Genomic DNA, 24,488 nt, shown 5'->3' with positions numbered 1-24,488 from the left:
TCTGCTGGGATTGATAAATGAATTGTATCCTTGGGCATAGTCTTCTTTTTTAGAACACAGATGAATACATCCATGTCTCAAGATGAACACAATTGCCACATGGCAATTGGCAGAGACATATCTGCTTCCAAACAAAAGTCTTGGGCCCACCTTCCAGAGTTTTTGACAGGTTCTCCACTGCTTTGAAGCTATACTCATCCATGAAAAAGGCATTGAGAGTAAACTACAAGGAAAAATCCATACTTGCTGCCTTGTGGGACATTTTTGGGGAGAGGAAAAGGTTAACGAGTAACCCTACACAGATCCAGAATGGACTCCCTAAGATGGTTGGGCCTTGTATGCCTCCTTCTGGCAACCCCTGCAGCCAAGCTGGTGCCAAATGTATTGCTCTGCTTTCCTTTGGATCACATCAGTGGGGCCGAGAGTGGGGTCTTTTCATCTGGGAAGCCCAGGACTACCATACACACTGCCTAGACTAATGCAGCAAAAACAATGTGGGAGCCAGATGTGATTCTCCAGTGGTTTGACTTCACCCCCGGAGGCGCACTCCATTGTCTATCAAGACAGATGGATACCAGCAATCTTTGTTGGCGAATGGACATTGGTAGCTATTCCCACGCAATGTCTAAGATCCAAATTGCATCAATCTTTAGAGACATGGGCACCTTGCCCGTATCTTAAAAAGAATTCTCTTAGAGCCCATCTTTGGATATGTTGCATCTGTATGTTGATGAAATTGAGAAGGCATAAATAAATAAATAAGAAATAAAAAGCAAGTTACACAACAGATGGCCCCAAAGAGCTATGCTGAGTTTGAGGATTAACCAGGCCATAACAAAAGATATCATTGCAAATTGTTAGTGTTGATGTGTTACTTATTATTGCTGAACAGTGTTCCCTTTAGCTACCAAATGCCAAATGCTTAAATATGTAGAAAACCAAGTTGTCCTCTCCCAGCTGCTCCCATTTCAAGCTGCCAGCTGCATTGTCTCATCTTTTAAGGACTGCCAGGAGGTATTAATGGGCCCCATTATGCCTATCATATTGTCAGTGGGTTTAGATGAAGTCTTATTGTGGTATTAATCTGATCATTTGCTATTAATCAGTTTTGCATTGTTGCTGTTCTGACCTTAAAGCCCTAACGAGCCTAAAAAATGAAGGCAGAGCATATCACTATTTACAATGAAATGTAGAGTTCAAGAAAAATGTGGAATTACTGGTAACGTGCGAAATAACCATAGTGCCAACTTCATGTAAAGGACAGCTTGCAATTCTCTTTGCAACTTTTGACATTTTGTCTAAACTGAAAACTTTTGCACTTCCCTCTCTGTACTTAAAATGTATCTTTGGCAACCACAATAAAATAATTGTAATCTCCCTTGCCCCAGTTAAAATGGAAATGCTTCAAAAGGTGCCACAAGGTCACACACATCTTACAGTTGAAGTATATGGCTTCCCTCATTGAATTGTAGTTTACCCCTCACAGATCTACAGTTCCCAGCAGCCTTGACAAGTAGTTTGTACCCTGAATTCCTTGAGGGAACCTGTGTGCTTTAATGGTAGGATATGGATGTTATCATTCTTCCCTGCCTCCACCCCCCCAAAATTGTCTGAACAGGTAGTAAAATTACAGTGAAATTCTAAGGAGGAGCTGGGGAGAAAAAGTGGCTCTACCACCACAGTCATAGTTTTTTTAGCTCTCACCACCAGCCATGTCAGAAGCACACACATGTGTGTGTGGTGGTGGGAGTATTAGTTTTCACTATTCCAAATCCTGGTTGGCATGGCTGACAGGCACAAGCACGAAGCCCCTCAGAGGACCCTTGGGGCTTTGGATCCAGTGGATCCAAAGCTTCTGCCACTCTGCTCCCAAATGGTCCATTTCAGAGCTCACTGATTCTTACCGCCAGCAGTATGTCACTCCAATGGCAAAGGCCACACCATCTATCAACATGGGTGTCATGAACTGGCAGAACAATGGCAAAGAGGAAGAGGATCTTGGTGAGGGATATAGCCAGGACTGGAACACACTGGGGCAAACTGGAGATGGGGAATGAGAGGTTGATGTAAGAAGTATTCACAGGTTGATAGATGATGATGAGGGGATGGGCGCCAGTGCACAGGAACCAGAGCAGCAGGACCTATCACCAGAGCCAGAGGGGCCCCTGTCTCCACAAACACAGCTGGTTCTGAGATGTAGGGAGAAGTGGGTGGGACGATCCAGGAGACTGAGACAGGCAAGGGCTTACAGCTCAGCTCCCTAGCTGGTCAAGTGGGACTTACTAGCTCTGGAAGGAGGTGTGTGATTCCTCAGAGTAGACTCAGAACAGGTGAGGGTCACATGCCTCAACAAGCCCAGATGCTGCAATCAGTTTGCAAAGTAAAAAGGGCTGCAGAGCTGAGGTGCTGTGTCTGCTCAACTGTCCATGTTGATGGACCTCAGTTTGGATGCTGCAAGATCTCTGTGGGACTGTGGACATGTGAATTGACCCTGGACTAAGGGCTTGAACTACTGACTTGCTGCCAGGTAGGCCAGGGGTTCAGAGCAATGGATGTCTGCAGGATTGCACCATAGCAGGCAAGCAAGTAAATAAATAAATTGTATATTTTACCAAGAAAGGTCCATCTGTACCAGAAAGCTTTTAGGCGCTACTGAGTTTTGTAATTTTAAAGATATCTGGCAACATCCAGCTAAGAATTACTTCCCCTGATTTCAGTGTGTGAGAAAAGCATGTGTTAAACTTTCTCTCACTGAAGTCCATGAGCCTGAAACATGCTTACTTTTCACTAGACCATACCCATTTTGTTGTTTTCTTAAGAACACACACAGAGACACTCACAACTCATACAAAAGATTACCAAACAGCAAACACCAGTCCTCAGAAAGTGAGCAGATTCATAACAATACATACATAGCACTTGCAAAGTTAAAAGAAACTAAATCGCTCCCAACTTCCCCAATGTGCATTATTTTTTTGCCATCCTTCATTAACACAGGCATAACTTACTCACAAAACCCATGATTTTAATAACCATTATTTTATTACTGGCATTTACTTTTTCTCTTTTTTTCCAAATTAACCCATCTGGTTTCTAATCAAAAGATGTTTTTATGAGGTGGGTTTTAAAATGTTATTGTTGATTTTCTTGTTTAATAATCATTCTGTAATTGAATGTTAGCCAAATATAGACAGCTATGTGTGTATAAAGATTAAGGATACATTATGTGGATAAGCAGTGGCTGTGGACTCCCTCTACCACTCCCCCATACCCCAATTTTGGGTCAGAGCACTCTCTTAAAATTCAGTGGGAGGTAAACAAAAGAGATTTCAGAACTCAGATAGCCCTATCCCTCAGATACCCTCCCCCTCTCCTCCTAACACCACACCCAATCCAACTTGTTAGATGCAGTGTTGCCAATTTCTAGCTTTAAAAGTCTTTCCATTTAGACCTGGTTTCAGTGTTGTTTTTCACCACTGGGAAGAATGCCATGTTCTGCAGTTGTCTTCTGCATCAACTGCACAATGTAAACTACCAAAAACCAACCAACCAACCAGCCACCCTCTCTCGAAAGTGTCATATGGAGGCAGTGAAAGTCAAAGCACAGAAAAGCACTGGGGCATTGATGAAGTTCTATCACAGTAACGGAGGGCAGCTGATTGAATCCACTGTAAAGATATTTGGTAGTGAGGAGCTTACCCAAATGCTTTATGGCCTTGAAATCTGGGGCTCTGATTTGAATAGTTTTGGAAACACTGCAAAACATTCATTTTTTTTTGGGGGGGGAGCTATACTCTCTACCATCAGGAATATGAGCAGGTTTTCTTTGTACAGAATTTAGGTGGCCAGTCATTAAGGCAAGAGCAAACTGCACTCAGTTAAAGTATTTTAACTGTGCTGTGCTATATGGAATTAAGTGATAACCAACTCTGGAAAACAGCTTGTCAAGATGGTTCAGACTATTATTACTTTCCAGAACTCAGCTCTGCTTTGATCTTGAATAAGTATCAGCTAAGGAATTGGCTCTCCTGGATAGAATCCAGAAGGGATCTGCGACTAATTCTGATCACCCAAATTTCCCCTTGGAATCCACTCTTGAGAACAGAGCATCTTAGCACTAGTTATCTGACTCTACTCTCACCAGTTTCCTAAAGAAATGCCTTTACTGACCTGCATTTCCAAGTGATGCTCACTGCAGTCTTGGATGGCTGCTACAAGGTCCAGTATGTAGATAGGTTTTGAATTTGTGGTCAACCTCAGGTGGAAGATCTGAGACCCAAGAGATCACTTTCTGAAACCTTTGTTCACACACGCAAGCAGATACAACCTGGCAAAAATGTTTCAGTTTCTTTTGAGTGACAATAATAGCTTTGTAACACTGATTGGCCCTCTATGCACTGGTTGAAAGAAAGAAAAACAGAAGGAATTAGAGAAATCACAATAAATTGTTGTGATGATTCGGAGGTTTAATTTGAAACCAAGATGGATTTGAGCTTGTTGGTGCCTTTGGTAACCTGCCTCTTACATCATGGATGGTGGTTCATATTATGGATGTATGATTTGTATTGTTTATTGGCACTGTTGTGTGGGTTTGTCATGGCCTTTGGCTAAAACAATGAACTTATGTTGATTTGATTGATCTGCCAGAAGCACAAGAAGCTACTGAAAATGAATAAATCACATTCAAGAACTTCATAAACAAGGTTGCCCAAATAAGGATTGCAAAGAAAAACTATGGCAGTAACTCATAAAATGCTGGTTGCTTGGGGGTTGTTGTTTTTAAGCAGAAAGGGATACCAGGAAAGGCTTGATTTGGATAAACTTTTCTGTGACTACTTTTGCTGTTTTATGTCTGCAGTGCTTTCCACACTGGAGGCCAAGATTTCATTGTAAAAGCTAAGATAGAGTTCTCAGAACAATAATGGTATATTGACTGAGGGTATGGGTTGTATTTCACTGCTTGTGGTGCAGCTGTTCTTCTCTCCAGGCTTCTACAGAAGGGAGGCACCTGTATTTTTTCATCCAACAAATATGTATGGCCTACCAGATATCCAATAATTTATAGGCAGACATCTGCTGTTTCCCAGCTGTTGTCAGAAAAACTTCTAACGCTAACATTTTCTTGTCACTAACACAAAAATAACCATCGAGCTCATGTTTAAAATCAAGCTCATGTTTAAAATCAGAGGCAGAAATAAAAGTTGGGATATTTTTAGAGTGTTTGTATTGCTCCTCCTTAGCCAACAAGGGACTTCAGTTACATTTTGTTAAGTCTCTCTCATTTTTCTGTGGTTGACTTCACTTCAGGATCTCACAAGGATTTGGCATCTTCTAAATAGCCCTGCTAAATTATGAACATAGTGACAGCTTCATTTGTCGCATAAACAGAAGGCTTTTTGCTTTGATGGAACTGCTCTTTTATTGGTTCTTTTCTGTAGACCCAACATGTCACTAGGAAGATGTACTCTACTCCCAATAAAATAAGTCGGTCACCTGCTTCTGCTAAGGATATGCCTTAAACTCCACATTTTCATTAGAACTGTAAACACATGCTTTAATATTCTCTCATGACCATTGGCTCCTGAGAAGTGGGAAGTTTATGGCAGTCTTTGCAAGGCCAAATTCCTAAGAATGAGACTTCTCTGTAGATGTAAAGTGTCTGCAATAAGTCAGTCATTTTCAAATGTGCAGGTTGAGCAAATATTATGGAGGAAGCAGAAGCAAGCGCACTGGCAGGCAGTGTTAGCACCTAACAATGGGTCATTTAGGCTACGTTCATGCTCCTGCTAATTGCACACTCACAATAGCAACAGAAGTATAGTGTCCCGATCAAGGGAAGTAATAGTACCACTCAATTCTGCCTTGGTCAAACCACACTTGGAATACTGTGTCCAATTCTGGGCACCACAATTTAAGAAGGATGTTGACAAGCTGGAGGAGCATGTCGGAACTATCACAAAGCTACATGTGACTTCAGAATCTCAGTCTGTCTTCTTCAAGATATGACCAGTTTATGATAGCAATGAATGAACAGTTTTAAAAATAAAAAACCCCTAGGGATGAAATACTTCCCTAAGCCTAATAACGTCAGGGGTCAACATATTCATGCCAATGGAACATTTTCACATGTGTCAGAGTAAGCCTAAGGAATATTTTAAATGTTTGCTTTCAGAGTTGAAAAGTTTAATTGCAGCCCAAAGAATGACATGTGTTGAAAAGCCTGAATTAGAAGCTTTTGTATTCCAACTCCCCACCCCCACCCGCTGCCTTAAGCTTTGCTTGGGTAGCATTTCACATCCATTATGTTTTCCCTTTCATCATGTTTGGTGAATTAGATTTATGCAAGGCTATTTTGCAGTTAAATACACATTTTGTTTTTACAGTCTGACAATTTACAGGCATTAAATGTATGAATTAATAGTGCTTAAGATTAATGCAATAAAGTTTGTTTAGTTTAAAGAAGAGCTTTTGTTCCAAAGTACTATTAAATCTTTACATAAGACATTAAACCAAAGTGTCTTTGATTTGACTCTGGTAGGTGTCCAAATAACATTTATAGAAAATGTGGCAGCTTTTCAATTGAGGAAAGGGATAAACCACCTTCTTTAGCATTTATTCCCTGGTTCTGACATTCAAGGGTGTAAGTACTGCTAAATACACAATGGTTATTCTGTGTGCCTTCTACACAGACACAGCAATGCTATTTTCTCAGTTAGGGTTTGCAAACTGTACATGGAAGAATCTTGCTCTGTATACTGAAATCTCAGCCTTGTATACTATAACAATCCACATTAAATGAAGAAAATGTACCATAGTGAGTGGGAACATAATTTTAAAATATTTGCTTTCTGAAATCTCAGCCTTGAGACTTCACAGGTGCACTCACAAAAGGGATGATATTGTGTATGAATCCTTTTGGGTTTTTTGGAATGAATGTATTAACTTCCAAACACATAAATTTAGTATTTCAGAGTTTAAACACATTTATAAAGGCATGAGTTGTGTCTGCAACTGTTTAAAAAAACTAAACAAAACACTTCCACTGTTTTAAGGGCAGTTTAATTTTTCAGTATTGCTATGTCTGTACAAGTAAATAGAGCATACTTTCTACAAGTGTAGATATGTTTCCAACCCTAGGAACCCTCTTAAAGTGTGGATAGAGGGCATTCAGTGTGTGTGTGTGTGTGTGTGTGTGTGTGTGTGTGTGTGTGTGTGGCAGATTGATGATCCTGGCTGCCATCGCAAATCTCTCTTCTCACAATCCTAGGCTGCTTCAACTTTGGGAAGTGAAGGTGTCACTCCCACAGCCCCACATGCTACCCATCTGCGCTTTGTCAGGCAGAACTCATATCCCAGGCTTCAAGAAAGAGACAAACAAGGTCCTGTTATCAGACTTCTCTTGTGTGGTGTATTTTTTTTGGGGGGGGGTTGAAAATGCACAGGGCTGTCTTTAGCATATGCACCACCGGGGTGCAAAGATCCACCCAGCACCCCAAAAATTTTTAGGGGGCAGACTTAAAGTTGTTGAGCATTTTTGGGAGGAAAGAAGCCCCTTTTTGGGGGGAGGAAAATCACTCACCTGTAACAACGATGATGCAGAAATAGCTGCTTTTGTTTCCTGATCCTTCGGGAATATTTGATGCTACGGAGTAACAGAGTGACGGAGGGGTCCATTGCTTTGTACTGCAGCCAGTACATTTGGCGCCCCCCAGAATTCGACACTCGAATGCACCGCACCCCTTGCACCCCGAGTAAAGACGGCCCTGAATATGCAAATGCAGAATACTGAATCCCTGTTTTTGGATATCCCTATATTGGTGAGTGAATCAACAAGGCTTAAGGCTGCAATCCTTACTCATATAGTTGGGAGTAAACCCTAATGACCTTAATGGGACCTGAGTAGACTTTATACAACTGTTCTGTAAATTCCTTTGTGCAGAGAGAGGGTTCTTGTCCCATGCATAAGGGTAGGGCATACAGAACATTCTGGCAGGGGTCATTCACAGGCATTAAATGAGAGGTGGGGAACCTGTGGCCCTACAGATATTGTTGGTGTCTGCCTCCGCCCATCGGCATGGCAGCATGACCAATGGTCAAAGGCAATGCTCCAGCAACATTTGGAAGGCCAAAGAGTCCCTTTCCCTATGTTACATACACATCCTGCTCTTGCAAGCTTTATTACCACCTAATTTCATATATCTGGCATACAGTCACATGACAACTGGCCTTTGAGCAGCTTTTTAAAAAAATGAAAAATGAAATATAAACAGCACTGGAACTATGAAATCATTTGTGCATCTCCAATTAAAAGCATGTATGTCAAACAGACATTTCAAAGGCACTTCCTGCATCTTGTCTCTAAGGTCCAAATCACAGCAATTAGGCAATTATGTCAGTCCCTTGGGTAAGCTGGAAATGAAAAAGTTAGTTCGTTCTTGGCTTGATTACATTTGTATCTACGGTATTTATTTTTTTAAGCCTGCCCATTTTCATTTCCTCAGCCATAAGTACATACAACTCATTTAATTTATACGCACAGAAAATCTCTCAGGGTACATCATAAAACCACACCATCCATCCGTATCTCACCAGAGCTAGAAGCCCTGAAGGCTGCTTATATATGTTACAATTTATGTAAAGTTTGAGTTTGCTTCAGGTCTTCAGAATTCCAGATGAAACCTTGTTCTTGGGCCTTTTCCCAGTGGCAGAGCATCTGCAGAAGGTCCCAGATTCAATCGGTGGCATCTCCAGATAGGACTGGGAGAGACCCCAAACCCTGCAGAACTGCTATCACTCAGTGCAGACAATACTGATCTTGATAGACTCAACAGAAGGCAGCTTCCTATCTTCCTGTCCTCTTGGTTTCCACAGAAGACCACACTGGCACTGAAGGCACATTTCCTCCTGGATCCATAAGGTACATTGCTCCTTTCTATAAAAAGGAAGGGGTTAGAAAAGAGAAATGGATCCTACAGCAACTAGCTCAATATTTTGTCTTCTGAAATTAGCTATCCAGGGCTCCAGAACTCTCTCCCAGGAGAGGTACACATGAGTTACCTTTGTTGCTAAGTCTTTCAGTGGCAAATTAAAACTATTTTAAGAGAAGGGGAGAGAGGCAAGGGGATGGGGAAGAAGAGGCAGAGGGAAGGAGGGGAGATGAAGAATTAATAGCAGCAGAAAAAGAAGAGCAGATGAAACACAGTTAAAGAATTAAAAGTAAGTCCCATATTCCAGGTTTGGGTAAAGGGTGGATCCTAGATTGTAAAAAAGACTGCTGGATTGGGAAAAGGATTATGAAGCAAATACAAATCCAGCCTGGCAGATCATGATTTCTGTCTTTATGATCTGCTGTTTGTATTAATAGGATTTTCATTTTATTAGAAACAATGTTTTATGGAACATCCCTGTTGTTGCTACTACTGCTGGATATATTATTTACTGAAGATTTTTCATTGCAATGGAAATTGGCAAGAGCATCAGTTGTGTCATTCCAGTTCATTTCAATTAGGCTTGTGCTGGAGAAGTCCCTGGTGAGTTGCACCCACCACCTCCATTGCCATGTGTTGCTCAGGCCACTTGAATCATCACTGCAGAAAAAGCCATTCTCAAACATTCCTCTCCAACTTGTGAAGCAGGTGTTCATGCTGCTGAAATTCCACACCACGACACTGTAAAACCTTTGCTGGGAACTGACATTTTATGACCAGGAAAATGAAACACACGAATTAGTGTAATTTAATATATTGTGTGCTGTTCTTTCTTGAGCATTGTATCTTTCAGTTCCAACTTTTAATTCACTTTTTCCGTCGTCACTGATAAATGATTTTGGTGAGGAAAGTTATTAAGTAGCTCTGTGCTTTTCTTACACCCGGATTCAAAATGCATTTAATCTCATCCAGCTCAAATTAGTTGGACTTGTGACAGGCAAGCTGATACTATGGTTTTGCTTAAGCAGTGGTGCAATCCTACATATGATCATTCATAGGAAAGTCTCGATGCAGCATATCCTGCTTATGATCCTATGTACTCACAGCAGAGAGCAAAGTACAAGAGTATAAAGAAACCCAACATAGTGATATCAACAGGCGCTCCCTCAGTATCTCTCTATTACAGTAATCTAATCTACAGGGGTAGGGGACGCGGGTGGCGCTGTGGTCTAAACCACAGAGCCTAGGGCTTGCTGATCAGAAGGTTGGCGGTTCCAATCCCCTGACGGGGTGAGCTCCCGTTGTTCGGTCCCAGCTCCTGCCCACCTAGCAGTTTGAAAGCACATCAAAGTGCAAGTAGATAAATAGGTACCACTCCGGAGGGAAGGTAAACGGCGTTTCCATGTGCTGCTCTGGTTTTGCCAGAAGTGTCTTAGTCATGCTGGCCACATGACCCGGAAAAACTGTCTGCGGACAAACGTTGGCTCCATCGGCCTGTAAAGCGAGATGAGCGCCGCAACTCCAGAGTCGTTTGCGACTGGACTTAACTGTCAGGAGTCCTTTACCTTTACCTTTTTAATCTGCATGGAAGGAAGAAGTTCCTGCCCTAACCAAAATTGGGAGAAACATAGAAAGATACTGTAAACTGAGTGGGTCCATCTGTCCATCTAGGTCAGTATTGTCTCTACACAGACTGGTGGCGGCTTCCTAGGATTTCAGACAAGGATACCTTCCAGCCCTACCTGCAGCTGCTAAGTTCTAAGGAACTTTATGTACAACTAGGAAGGAGCTGAGCTTTCACTATTAACTTTTCATACTGGATAATTTTGGAACACTGGAGGCTAGAACCAACTCAGGAGGACTCAGCTGAGATCCCATGCTTGGATAAGTTGGGAGGGTCTTTCTGTGCCTGTCTATAGTCTATTTCCTCCAGACAATTTGCGTGCTTTGATCATAGGAATATAGGAAGCTGCCTTATACCAAGTCAGACCATTTTGATGCTTCTGCACTGCACTTTGTTAAGGAGTCATTTGATCCCTGGATGATGTTTTAAACTGAAATTGAATGACAGAGAAGTCTGGGAAACACAAATTAACTTAATTTACTGAAAACAGGGCATCTGCACCCACCACCACTCTAAGTTCTAAGTAGCCCTAATTTTGTTGTTAGAGCATCCACAATTCTCTTAAATCAGAATTGTGCAAAATTATATTATGTTAATAAGCAAGTTGCAGTTTAATCCTGTAAACCAGCCGTCACCAACCTCCAGATGTCGTTGGACTACAACTCCCATCAGCGCTCTGCCAGCATGTGGTACCAGTAAGGAAATTAATCAAAGCTTCAGAGATCAGTTTTTCAAATAGAAAAAGCCAATCTGGAACTGCGACTGACTTTATGAATATGATAAACGAGTTTGCAATGTGTGTGCCTAAGTGTCCATTAGAAAACTCTTTGCACATCATATCACTGATGACATTGGGGAGATAACATAACAGACTGTGATGGTTAACATCAGCTCTGCTGACAGACCAACTGCCTTGTCTGCCTTAACTGTAACCTTAGCAGCAGCCATTCCATCAGGCTGCAGTAGAGGAAGAGAATGGAAGCAAGGCTGCTCTATCAGCTCTTTTAAGAGACCAGCTGCCTTTGGCTCTATTTCTCCCACATCTGGCACGGAGCAGTAACCATCCTGTCTGATATCCTGAACTGTTTCCATGCTACCAGTTGTTATCAGAACTGTAACTTTTAAGAACTGGTACCGGAGTTTGTTTCCCCCCTTCACCCTCCCCATCCTTTTTTCCTTTTCTGTTGTGTCTTTCAGGCTGTAAATCTAAATTCAGGGATTGTCTCATTTTAAAAATCGATTTGTAAGCCTTTCCAGCAGAAAAGCATAATAAAAATGCTTTAAACAAACAAACTTCTTTCTTCTCATTTTTTGCATGCTTAGCAAATGACGTCTCAGGCATGGCTGCCTCTCAGTGCTTCTAATAGTACTCTCCCGGGGGGAAAAACAAAGGGGACAATAACTCTTCAAGGATAGCACCTACCTTCCCATTGCCAGCTGTAGAGGCAATGAGGCAGAGAGATTCTTATTCAACCAATTTTTGCTGGTGTAAGACTATTCTTTTCACACACTGCATTTCAGTGGAAGGTGCAGATTCTAATAAGCTTTCATCTCAGTTTTATGTTAAAATGGCAAATATTTTATGTAGGAATCTTGGGTGTCCTCCCCACCACCACCGGCCTCTCCTCTTGTTGTTTTTTTCATGATTTCTTGCTGAGCGTATATCTTTGTGGTGCCCTGATGGAAATTTCCTTTACAGAGTTGCAGAACAAGGTGTCAAATCCTTTATAGAGATTTGCGGGTGACATCAAAAGGCTTCACTTCATTGCCGTGGCAGGCTCTACCCAAGTGTCACATCTGAATCTTAATATGAAATCCACATTGGCTTAATGCCAGCTAAGCAAAGAGCAAATCCTTTCTGCAAATGACATCCTTAGATGAGCATTTGAATTAGAGCGAGCAAAATGCCAGCTTAAATTGCAAGAGAAAATGGGAAAAATGCATGTATGACGTAATGTATTTGCTCTGTGGCCTCCCCACCCCCAGGAGAGAGTCTGCTAGCAGGAGAAAGCAGATTACTACAATTTCAATAGCCAGAGGAGTCCCAGAAAAGATTTATCTGGCTGGGGACTTCTTAGGGTAGCTGGGATGCTTGGAAGAACAGCACAGGTAGACTTTATTAGGGGCTTCATACAGGCATGTACAACTTGTGTCCCATCAAACTTATTAGCTGTGCTTTGGGGGGGGGGCAGCTGAGGCTTGGCAACCCTCCAATTTTGCAGTCTAAGTAGGCAGTGAAAACAAAGTGTATGGAGTCACTGGCGAGCTGGGTGTCTGGTGGGCTTGCTCACAAGTTGCACAAGCTTTCGACTACACAACTTTTGACTGCAGCCGCTCCAGCCACAGTGCCTCATCAGTGCCCAGATTATTGTCCAGCTTACCTGGTCTGTACCTTGATGTGTCAGCAGTGGGACCCAGAGAAATGTCTTTGAGAAAGATATTCACACACCCAGGTGTGCTCATATTACTGCATTCATGGTCTGCTTGTGGGTTTTTCAGTGACATCTAGTTGGCTGCTATGAGAACAGGATGTTGGAATAGATCCACCTTTGGCCTGATCTAGCAGAGCTGCTCTTGTGGGGAAATTGCAGTGAAACATAACTATGCATGAGTGCTTGCTAATGCATGAAGGGGTTAAGACCACAGAATTGTAATGCTAGACTCAGTTAGATCACACATCCTCACTTCTGATGAGGGAAGAAGTGAAGCTGCTTTTCTTTTGTTTCTTCATTCACTTCACACCATGTAACTGACCAGAAAGGACGTGCCTGAGTTCAGACTGCATACTTGAAGATAACTTTCTGTATTTTGTAACCCAAGAGTATTCTGTGTTCTCCTTGCTGCTGCATGGAATAACACATGAATCAGACCTTTCAATTTTGTAAGTAAATCATTTTAAACTTAGCAAGGTGTGGTCTGCTCATTCCCAGAAGCATAGAGAAATGGGCAAGAGTTGTAAGCAAACTAAAAGGGATATCAATAGGGATTTAACAACCTTTCTTTCCATGCTGTACTGCTGCTTAACTCTAAGACTGGTTTAAACATTGCTGGGGGCTGTCACCTGCCGGAGAGTGTGCAAAGTCCCACATTTTGAATCCAGGCGTCCAGCTAATTTTTAAAAAAATTATCCACACATGTGTCATGGATCTTATTTTCATCCCGCACTTCTTATATGCAAAAAGGCAACCCCTACAGGTCCCAGTATACTGTATTTGGAGCTTTAAAGCTTAGAACCTGAACACAGTATCGTACTCAGAAATAGACCAGGATAAATTGCAGTTAAGACTGACAAATATATATTCCCTGTACCTGATCCTCGTCAATGTTCTAGCTGCTGTGTTTTGTACTAACTTTAATTCCTGAACAGAGGTGGCCCCACGCAGAATGCATCATAGAGGGATTTTACCAGTACATGGATTACATTCCGAAAGCTAGTTTTCCAGTGATCACGAGAATATCTCCTGCCCTTAATTCCCTTTGATGAAACATTAACTGATTATCAGCAAGCCTTGAGCCTAATAAACTAACTAGCATTTCTAACACTACTCTGAGGAGTTATGAAGACAGGGGATCACCCTGGCCCAAAGCTTCGCGTGTGGTGGATGATCGGCAGAGATGTGCATCTAGCCCCTAAAAGAACCCCTCTCCCAAATGCACAGATGTATCTCAAGATTTGTAGTTCCTGTCTTTTGATTCCATACGTAATGTGTTCTTCATTATGGTGTTAGACGCTTTCCAAGTGGCAAGTAGACAAATAGTCTGCACACAATTGGCCTATGAAGTACTATTTCAAATTCTTTGACTGCTTCCATGGGACAGATCTCCCATGCTACAGAATCATAGGGTGAAGAAATGGAAATAGAAAGCAGAACCTATAGTCTGTTATTAGTTGCGGCCTAGAATAACTCTGGCTCTATTCTCCCCCACCCAAGCACCAGTCACAGAAATTATAAACGTGAAGTACAGCTGAAGAAGAAGAAGAAGAAGAAGAAGAAGAAGAAGAAGAAGAAGAAGAAGAAGAAGAAGGGGAAAGCTCACCCCACCCCACCCCAAGGGACTTCTAGTGCAGAATTGTTCAGTGAGGGATGTTCCCAGTTTCGTGTCACGGTCATGACAAAAGGGGCTGTTTAAATCATTTCTGCTGCACAGTTTCCTTTGGAATCAGAGGGAAAGCTTCGGCTGGTGGTAAAGGATAGGAAGATTCAGGTCAACCTCTCCCATAACGGAACAGCTGCCAAGTCTACAGGGATATTGTGCTCTCCAGCCCTGGTTGCAGGCCTGTGTCTCTCCCTTTGATCTAGCAGCAAGTAGTTCTGTGGGCCCCAGGAGGCCTCAGAGGTGCTGAAAGCTTTGATTTGAGAAGGGCCAGTCCCACCACAGGCTTGGATCTTCCAGCTGCTTCAAATCTCATCTGACTTGAAATTTAACAAACAAGTGTCTTGAGCCAAATACAAACATTTGCAAAGCATTATTCTGTCTCGGCAGTTCAGGATGACAGTTTATTTTTAAGTTCATTTCAAAAGCTTTTTGTCTTTCAGCGTTTTTTGTTTTTTAAGAAATAGCTCAGTGGATAGTTTTTCTCCTTTGTGTAGTGGTGGTCCTTTTGCAGCCTAAAAAAGGATAATTGGTTCTATTATATGATGGGGAAATGCTGCTGAATCTCCAAAGTTACCCTCTCACTGCTGCCTCCTTGATAATGGTAGCAACGGAAAAGAAGAACCTTTCAGGGCAGGGTGGGGGTACTATGTGCGAGGTTTGTTCCAGACTGAGCATATGGTGGCAATGATTGCCATTCTCTGTTGTCTAGCTTTTCTTGCCGTTGTGCCGGCACAGATTCGCCTGGACCAACAGCCCTGGGATGCTCGCCTGTTCCATATTACTGCTTTTAACGATGAGGGATTCAAATGCATTTTTCTCCACAAAGCACTCCAGTTGCAAGAAAACATTTGCAACACTCAAAATTACAAAATGTTTATGTTGGAAATGTGTAATTTCCCCCTTAGCTAGAGTGACAAATGTGACAAGTGTGGTGTGTGATGTGATCGTAGAAGCATCATCACGAGCACTTATTAGATGGTGCCGATGACAAGCTAGACAGATGCAGAACATTTTATGAACTAATTTTAAGTTCTTTTGGGGTTGTTTTTTTTGAGACTCTGAGAGTTTCCCATTGTCTGTAAGTATTCATCTAGCTCTCCCCAGAAAGACACATTCCCCCACAGCAGAGCTCTTTAGCTGATTCGCTTTGGAGGAAAGCTGTATTGCTGTTTTCCAACATTTGTTTGGGGGCTCATCCTGGTCCTTTCCTTTAAAAATCATTGAGGCACCAATGGACATTGCAGTTGCTGTGATTCACATACCATTGCTCTGCTAGCCCCTTCATTCCCCTCCTATAACGCGTCAAAATATTTGCCCTAAAGTGAGTAGGATATGAGTTTGGGTGGACAGGAACAGAGGTTGGCTCAGAGCTCTTGAAAGTGGCAGGCACCAAGTGAAGACCAAGCGTTTCTACTACCCACAATGGACACTGGTGCTCAGGAAACAAGAGTGGCATTCCGCTATCTAAAACATGATCAATGTATTTTCCAGCAGTTGCACCAGTTTCTCATATAGGGGCTGGTTAGAAATAACAATAAAAAATATTTTGAATATACAGCCCTGTGGTGTGCCACATTTTGATGACATTGTAGTAAACTTTAAAGACATCTAAAGCCTAAGACCTATTTCCTTTGTACTCCATCTCTGAAATCTGCATCTTTTGATGAAACGAACTGGCAGCTTCTAGGCTTTTAACTAACAGGCTGACGCTGCTTTGTCATTCCTGATTCTGGATCCTGTCTCGTGATCAAACGAAAACAAAAGGAAATTCTGTATCAAAGCTATCATCTTCCAAATACTTGTGTATTTCTTTAATTTCTTGCATGTGAGCTGATCCCAAAAGGAATTGTGCTGGGTACTTAATGTTAAGCATATGCATATACATGTTTATAGGATCATGGCCAAGGAGATATTCATTTCCCCATATCTAGTTTGCATTTGCTGTCAGAAAGTTTGTAGGCCTTTAAAGCAGTGTGCTCTGGGAGCTCTCCAGATCTTAAACATTTTGTGATGTTAATTACATTTAAAAGCTATTGGTTTTGCAGACAGTTTGGTTCCCTGCCAAGCTGTGTCTCCAGCTGAACCGTCTTGAGTTCTGTTTTATATCACCGCATTGGTATTGTCAGTCTTCCTGTCCCAAATCACCAAACTCCAGGTGTGTATCTGACTTGTCTGCATTCTGCTCAGGGTTACACAAACTTTTTAAAGGCTTAAGGGCTTCAGTGCAGAGCACAAGGCCTGGTTATACTCATCTGTGTGCATCTTGACCCAGGGGGAGACCCTTCAAGATTTTCAATAGCAACCACAAGGAGTTAGCACTGGAATTTTCATCTGTGCCTGAAATAGTTTATTTTGCAGTCTGGCAATTTACAAAATGACACACACATAGAGATGCAGTGGGTCTCCACTAACCCACAGGACTGGTGCTCTGGGAGTTGTTGCTTTCAACATTTGTCTATATTAAAAATATATGCTTCTTTTAAATCATTGTCTACCAGGGCTATATTTGTGCTGGAGTACCAACCATCAATTGAAGCTGGCTTCTGTAGCTCCAGCGGGCTCATACAAAACCACAAATGACACATAAATAGTTTGGAGGAATGCTGCACACTTTACAGCCTTGCTGTGTTGTGCATCTATTACCACAATTATCACAGCGTCACTTCAGAGCAGGTCCAGCGCCGAGGGCCTTCTGGCGGATCCCTCACTGTGAGAAGCCAAGCTACAGAGAACCAGGCAGAGGGCCTTCTCGGTGGTGGTGCCCACCCTGTGGAACATCCTCCCACCAGATGTCAAAGAGAACAACTACCAGACTTTTAGAAGACATCTGAAGGCAGCCCTTCAAATTTTAGGAAAGCTTTTAATGTTTGATAGATTACTGTATTTTAGTATTTTGTTGGAAGCCACTCAGAGTGGCTGGGCGGGGTATAAATAATAAATTAATAATAATAATAATAACAACCACAACAACTCCAAGAACAAGCCCATCAGCACAGTGACTCTATCACCAAACCCTAGGATCAGGCTGCTTGGGAGATTTAAATATTTCCTTTACACTACAAAGTTGCAGTGCAATCCTAGAGCATATTTACTCAGAAATAAGTCCCACACTATTCAGTGTGGCTTAATCCAGAAAGGTGTGCCTAGGACTGCAGCTTCACGGGAAAAGTAAAGGAATTTGAAGTTCTGAAATTTACAATTCTGCACAATTCAGGCACAGACTACCATTGTTTCTCAATTCTTCTCTTCAGCACCATGTAATTGGGAGCGGGGGGGGGGGAGTGTTTCAGTCATATAAAGACTGCAAATAGACAAGTCACCAACCTGTAGTTACAAGTCATAGACCTTGCCTACACCCTGCTCCTAGAATTATTTCTGTGTACAGTACATGCATTTTGCCTGAAGAGTCTGAATTGGGAGATTGTGTTCTCTGTAGTGCCCTGGGATTTCAGTCATTCTGTTTAGAGCGACATGAGATTCAGCCACAGCAAAGAAGCATCAGCTCTGTTGCTCTAGTAACAAAGCGATGGACCCCAAGGTCAGTTACTCACATTAAATGGCAACTGTTGTCGCTGTGCAGACCACGTATGTGCCTGTACAGACACTATGAATAACTACAGGTTATCTAACTAGCTTCCTCCATGGCTAGATAAATGTATGGTAATTCTTCCAAATACACTGGGTACATTAACATTTGGCTTTTAAAAACAAAATCAAGTTTATAAATAAGTTCCCTTAGACCTTGAAACACAACTCTCTCTGATTAGCACATTTGCTTCAACCAAAGCTGTGAAAGTGTTCTTTCATAGCATTAACCTTTTGCTTAATTTGATTTTTTTCCTGGAAACAGAGGTTTCAGTAGACCTATTCTATTTGCATTAACGTGCATTAATTAAATAACCTATTTGCATTAATTTTATTTAATCCAAAGTACTTGAATGTCCTTGATTGCTACATAGGAAATTATTACTGCCGTGACTGATGATGCTGATGCTTTTCAATGAACATTCTGGTTTGGCCACAGAGATCCTGTGAACAGGAGTTTTCCCATTAAAAACAGAGGCAGCAGCTCCACGCAGACATCCTTTTGGACATAACTAAGAACTGAGTTACAACTTCAGGCCACTTACAGATTGTTACTATTTGTGGATGTGATTCAATTAAAAGTGGATTTGGTGCTCTTGTGCAAAACCCCTGATTACAAACAACAAATAACCCCAGGACAGGAAAATACACCATATTTTGTGCAAACGAATCAGGACAAATGCTCAATATACAGGTTGTGTGAAAGAAGCCTCAACTGAATTAAATGGAAAGTGTTCATCATAGAAAGCCCTATGCACACAGAGCATCTGTGAAGTTCTGCATAAGGCGAGTGAGATGAGAAAGTCAATGACTAAACAGGATGCTTTGTTAAATAGATAAAATGTATTGCTGTAAAAAAGCAAACTATGAAGTTAGGGGAAAATAACCACTGAAGGTGCTCAGGGATTAGGCCTTGGGTCTGTTTCAAGCAGGGTTGTGCTTGTTGTTTTTCCATGAGTGACCAGGGGAAAGGAAGTAGAAGTCAGTTGATGAAATTTGCAGATAACACCAAGTTTGCCGGCAATGTTAATACAGAGACAGATTTGGAAGTTATGTAGGAGGAATGGGATGATCTCATGAACTGGAGTAAAAGAAATTTGATAGTATGACACATATGTTATACATCTGGAGACCAATACTAAAATTTTGTGTATGTGTGTCAGAGACTTACCAGCTGAAAATCACGGGAATAAGAAGGTATATTGGACTATGAGAAGTGTGTTTGTGTTTTTAAATTGTTAAATTGAAATTCTTCATCAGTGTTGGCTCTGTAGACAAGAAGCTCTCAGTGGTCCCTCTTGCCTGATTACACATACTTCCTCGCTGCTGTTACCACTTGGTCCAGCATCAGAGGTCAGCATAGTTGGGCACTTGCCAAGGGCTGGGGGCTTAGAAGGAGCCATTAACAACCCAAACCTTCTGATCATTAAGGGCCAATGTTCAGTGCTGGGTGCCCCTGCTAGGGCTCTGAGCAGCACTACTGCTGCTTGCTGCATCCAGCCTCACCCCTTATTTTACTTTCCAGCCCAGACAGGCAGCAGCATGGGATACAAGCTTCCCTTTGGCTCTGATTCATGGCAGCCACCCATCATTAGATTATCCTAAACGAGGTCAGTTGGTTAGAGGATGATGCTGATAATGCCAAGGTTGCAGGTCCAATCCCTGTATGGGACAGCTATATATTCCTGCATTGCAGGGTCCCTTCCAACTCTATAATTCTATTATACCATCAGTGTTGAGTTGGGTAATCTACATGGTGGACAGCCACTGCAAATCAGAGTCAAACACTGACTTGACTTTAATTCAGAAGTGCCAGCAGCAACAGAACATAGCAGCTGCCTCCCCAGCAAACATGTCCCAGGGTAAGCAGAATGACTGGAGGAATTGGTGGTGACATCACACAGCAGCACCATGCAGGAATTCAGGCTGGTGCTGGGTGAGGACCTATCAGCCGCACCTTACCAAGGACCCACAGAAGTCTGGCGCCAGCCCTGCTTGCTGCTCCTATTCCCTTGCCTGTCCTCTCTGCTTAATGTGGTGCCAGTGTGGTGTAGTGGTTAAGAGCGATAGACTCATAATCTGGGGAACCGGGTTCTCGTCTCCGCTCCTCCACATGCAGCTGCTGAGTGACCTTGGGCTAGTCACACTTCTCTGAAGTCTCTCAGCCCCACTCACCTCACAGAGTGTTTGTTGTGGGGGAGGAAGGGAAAGGAGAATGTTAGCTGCTTTGAGACTCCTTAAGGTAGTGATAAAGTGGGATATCAAATCCAAACTCTTCTTAATATGCACCATCTTCCAGATGAAGAAGGCAAGGCATGTGGTGCTTACTGCTCCTTCTCCCAAGTCCTCTCCCAACTCACTTGCTCAGCAAGGGCAGCTGAACTGGCAGCAACAACAAGTAGTAGTACGAGGGGGTCTAGGAGCCTTTAGAAATTAGTAGTCAGTCTCTTACTGGGGTATAGGCCTTGGCAGTTGCCCTACACTCTCAAAGTCTGGCACCATCCCTGTGCTGCATGAAGGTAGTCCAGAGTCTGCCTCAGAAAAAAAGCTGAACATTGAAAAGAGGCTCAAGCATCTCCATGGGAATGTGGAGGCCCTGGAAGGATGCAAAAGCAAAGAGATCTTATGCTGCTCCCTCTGCTTCCCATCCCTGTTTGCCATCGCATTCCAGGATTCAAGAGAGAGATGCATCATCAGTTTGTAGAGCAGGAAATAAAGAGTCATCGGGCATTGTTCAGCACTGGTTCTGCTGTAAATTTCTGTAATTCCCTGATGAAAAAAATAATTTGGTCTGTATGTCCTAGGGGAGCAGGGGTAAGAGAAGTGCAATTAAGTTCATTTGTGCACGAAAGCCCCGTGTGTATTGCCAGCATGGCCTTTTCAGCTGTTTATATATGATGAAATTTCTGAATATTCTCCAGACTTGGTATGTGTGCATTCAGCATACCTGGAAAGTTGTGTGTAATGTCATTTTGCTGACACAATGCCTGTTTAGAAGCCCATAAACTATACATAAACCTTGTTCTCTAAACCAGCAAAATGGCCACCTGAGTGCTCAAATTGTGGTGAAGGCAGTAGCAACAAGCAAGAGGAGATGTTGCCTGGCACCAACACCCCACATATTCAGTGTACTTATCAGCTAGCAGGAAATTGGCTATTGAATGCACTTTCATTACAGAATTACATCCAGCACAGAGAAAGAACTAAAGAGAACCTGCAGGCTCCAAATATTGCTCTAATACATCTCCCACCATCAGACTTTGCTAGCTGAGGCTCATGGGAGTTGTAGTTCAACAACATCTTCAGGGCCATTGGTTGTCCATCCCTGCCTTAAAGCCTGGCTTATATGAAGTGGAATCAGGTAATATAGCAGATTGCACCACTTCAACTGAGAGAACCATTTTGTAAGGTCCCCTTACCTTAAAAAGAAAAAAGAAAAAAGCAAGCAACAGCAACTATTCACTCACTGCAAGTAAAAACCTAGCATGATAAGGATGAAGAATGCAGCCTAGGCCATTCCCTGCTGTGCTATTTTTCTTCTTAAAGGAAGAAGCTTTGAACAATGTGATTCCTCCACCTGTTCTCTGAAATATTACAGTACCATCTCTCGATTTTGCCACCCAATTCCCATCTCATTCTGTTTAAAGTGTACAGCCCACTTAGACAGGGCTTGTAAGGAGTTCCTACAGCAAGTAGCAGGATCTACTCCAAGCAGTGTTTCAGTCATTCACTTGCCCTCCATTTGCTTTTCTTGATATATTATGAAACTGAAGCATGCTTGGAAATTAACTGGGGAAACTACAGCAGCATAATGTGTTAATGGTTGAGAGGATTCATTTGGAAATAAAAACACTGCTTCAGGTAAATGTGGTGTACTGTTACATCTCACACCATTTTAATTCCTGATTAGGGTAGGCCCAAAACATTCTGCTGCCTGAGGCAAAGTGGAAATTAACCAAAGGCAAACCAAGTGATTTTGGTACCTGTTCCTGAGGCAGAAAATTGTACAAGTAGCTTTCCTTCTCCTTGTCAGAAATAATCTTTAAAAACAAACAAACAAACACCTAACCATTTGCTGCTCTTTCATAATGCCTCAAATCCTTTGACTCTCAGTTCATTAAAATGTTGGGCTTCAGTGAATTGCTTTAAGGCAATTCAATACAATGCAACTGTAAAAACCGAAAGAATGGTTGACAAACAAGAGGGTTTGAATATAAAAGATTACCGTCTTGAATCAAGGACCCAGTCTAGATGGATAAGGAGTAGAGCAGGTTCTACTTACTTCCCCAGGAACTCAGATCATTCAAAGGTCATTGTGTATCTTGAGGGGAAATTCTGCTCACTTCTGCATACCAGAGATAACCATCCTGCTAATTGTGTACATTGTGGTCACTTACCCAGGACCCAAGTTTGCCAGGGGTTTTTCCTTTATTTCTCTTTTCATCTCACTTCAGCATCTTGATCATCTCTTGAATGTGTAAACAAATCAGAGGCTTGAGTCAGTTAAGCACTTATTAACTAAAAATGATTGTTCATGTAAACAAATCTTGGGTGGCTACTGAACTCATCTATGCTGTTCTATATCCATGCCCTTCCATGGACAGAAGCTGATCCAGACGGGCTGTTGAACCTCACTGGTGATGAGACAGTGTCCTTCACTGCAGGCTGGCTTAAGAGGTTCAGGGCAAGCTGTGTGGCACAGAGCTCTATTCTTCAACTTCTCACAGTCACTCCCAATTCTTCAGCGTCTGCCGCCTGAGGCAGCTTTCTCGCTTTGCCCAATAGTAGGGCTGCCCCTACTCAGTAGCAGCAATAGTAGTATGGTATAGATCCACCAGCAGAGCATACAGGTTGAGTTATAGCACTCTTTAAAAGAACAACAACAACAACAACAACAAAACAACAACGTGTTGCATGGTGAAGCCACTTTATAACTAGACTTATTCATTTGGTGTTTGGAGAGGATTTTTGTGAATACTTTCATGCGTTATGGATATCACACTGGTCCACTTCCCAGACGAACTAGATGTGGCAACTGTAAGTAAGACACAAGTGTATCGCATGCTGGAACATTTGCTCCATCCATCATGCCAAAAACCTCTTGGAAAGGTTAACTTGAGGTGAGCTGCTGCATAATAGATGTGTGGAAAATGTGATAGTTCAATCCTCAAACCAGCACAGGGAGTAGTAAGTAGGGATTTTCTGTACCTGCACATATTTTTTTGTACCTCAGTAGTTGATCATTAATAGGAAAGAATAGCTGCTGCAGGGGCAGCAAAGATAGTAAGATCATATGCATCTCTGTATCATATGCATCTCTTCTAACAGCAATTTCTTTACCATCGATTCTATTTACAATCAAGAAGTATATAAATTATGTGATATAAAAAATAAGAATATGTATCTAATAATAGAAATAGCATTTTTATACAACATCCATTTTGGCCTGCTGGCTCCATGTTCTCCCTAATGTATTATATTTGTGTAAAAGGAATGCCCCATGGCAAACAAGCCTGTTAGGCAAAAGACTGTGGATCAACATTTTTGGTTTGCCTCTGTTTCTCTGATAAACTGCTATTGTTACAAAAAAACCACACACAAAAAACCTACAAGGGTGATGTTTAGAGAAAACAGAAGTTAATCCGATTTAATACTTTTTTCCCCCAAGGAGAAATGCATGCAATCTCCAGTAGTCTTAAATCATCAGGGATTACTTTAGGCTCCAAAGAGCAATGAAATGCTGTCCCAGCTTTTTAATAAGAAAGATTTTATGGTTTTTATAAAAATCTAATCAGATTGCATCAGCTGGACTTTGGATGTTTAGTTTGGTGTAGGCCAGGGATAGAGAACCTGTGGCCTTCCAGATATTATTGGACTCCAATTCCCATCATCCCTGACCATTGATTTTTCTGGCTGAGGCTGATGGGAAGTTGGAGGGCAACAGTAGACTGATCTTGTTGTGGAGGTGGGGGAATGATTAACAAAATCAATCCTCAGGCAGACTGTAACAAAATAACATAATGAGAGAAACAAAATACGGCAACATGAGGCAAATCTGAGGCAAGAGGCAAGAAGTGGCAGTTGGTCCCTCTTAACTGACATTCTTAATGGAACACACATTAAAGTGAGGGGCTGATTCTGGAGCGAAACACACAGGCCCCACCCACCAGATACCAAGCACTCTACTATTCAAATTAGGCCCTGGTGTTTTTCTTACAGATATGCCTCAGGAATTTCATCTAGCTAGAGACCCA

The 24,488-nt window shown here is 42.1% G+C and overlaps 1 long non-coding RNA gene across 1 annotated transcript in view; it reads right to left on the bottom strand.

The window, feature by feature from the left end:
- The window catches only part of LOC309531374, a 52,966-nt gene extending 29,410 nt beyond the window's left edge, over positions 1 to 23,556 (bottom strand). The window contains exons 1-2 of the long non-coding RNA XR_014219270.1: positions 22,628 to 23,556; positions 4,171 to 4,397 (exon numbers count right to left, since the gene is read on the bottom strand). This is a non-coding gene — a long non-coding RNA (uncharacterized lncRNA). The remainder of the gene's footprint in view (positions 1 to 4,170; positions 4,398 to 22,627) is intronic.
- Positions 23,557 to 24,488: the final 932 nt, after the last annotated feature.

The sequence above is a fragment of the Podarcis vaucheri genome (assembly GCF_965113315.1).
Source record: "Podarcis vaucheri genome assembly, chromosome: 4".
In the NCBI taxonomy this organism is placed as follows: domain Eukaryota; kingdom Metazoa; phylum Chordata; class Lepidosauria; order Squamata; family Lacertidae; genus Podarcis; species Podarcis vaucheri.
This window is presented reverse-complemented; position numbering and strand designations above follow the sequence as displayed.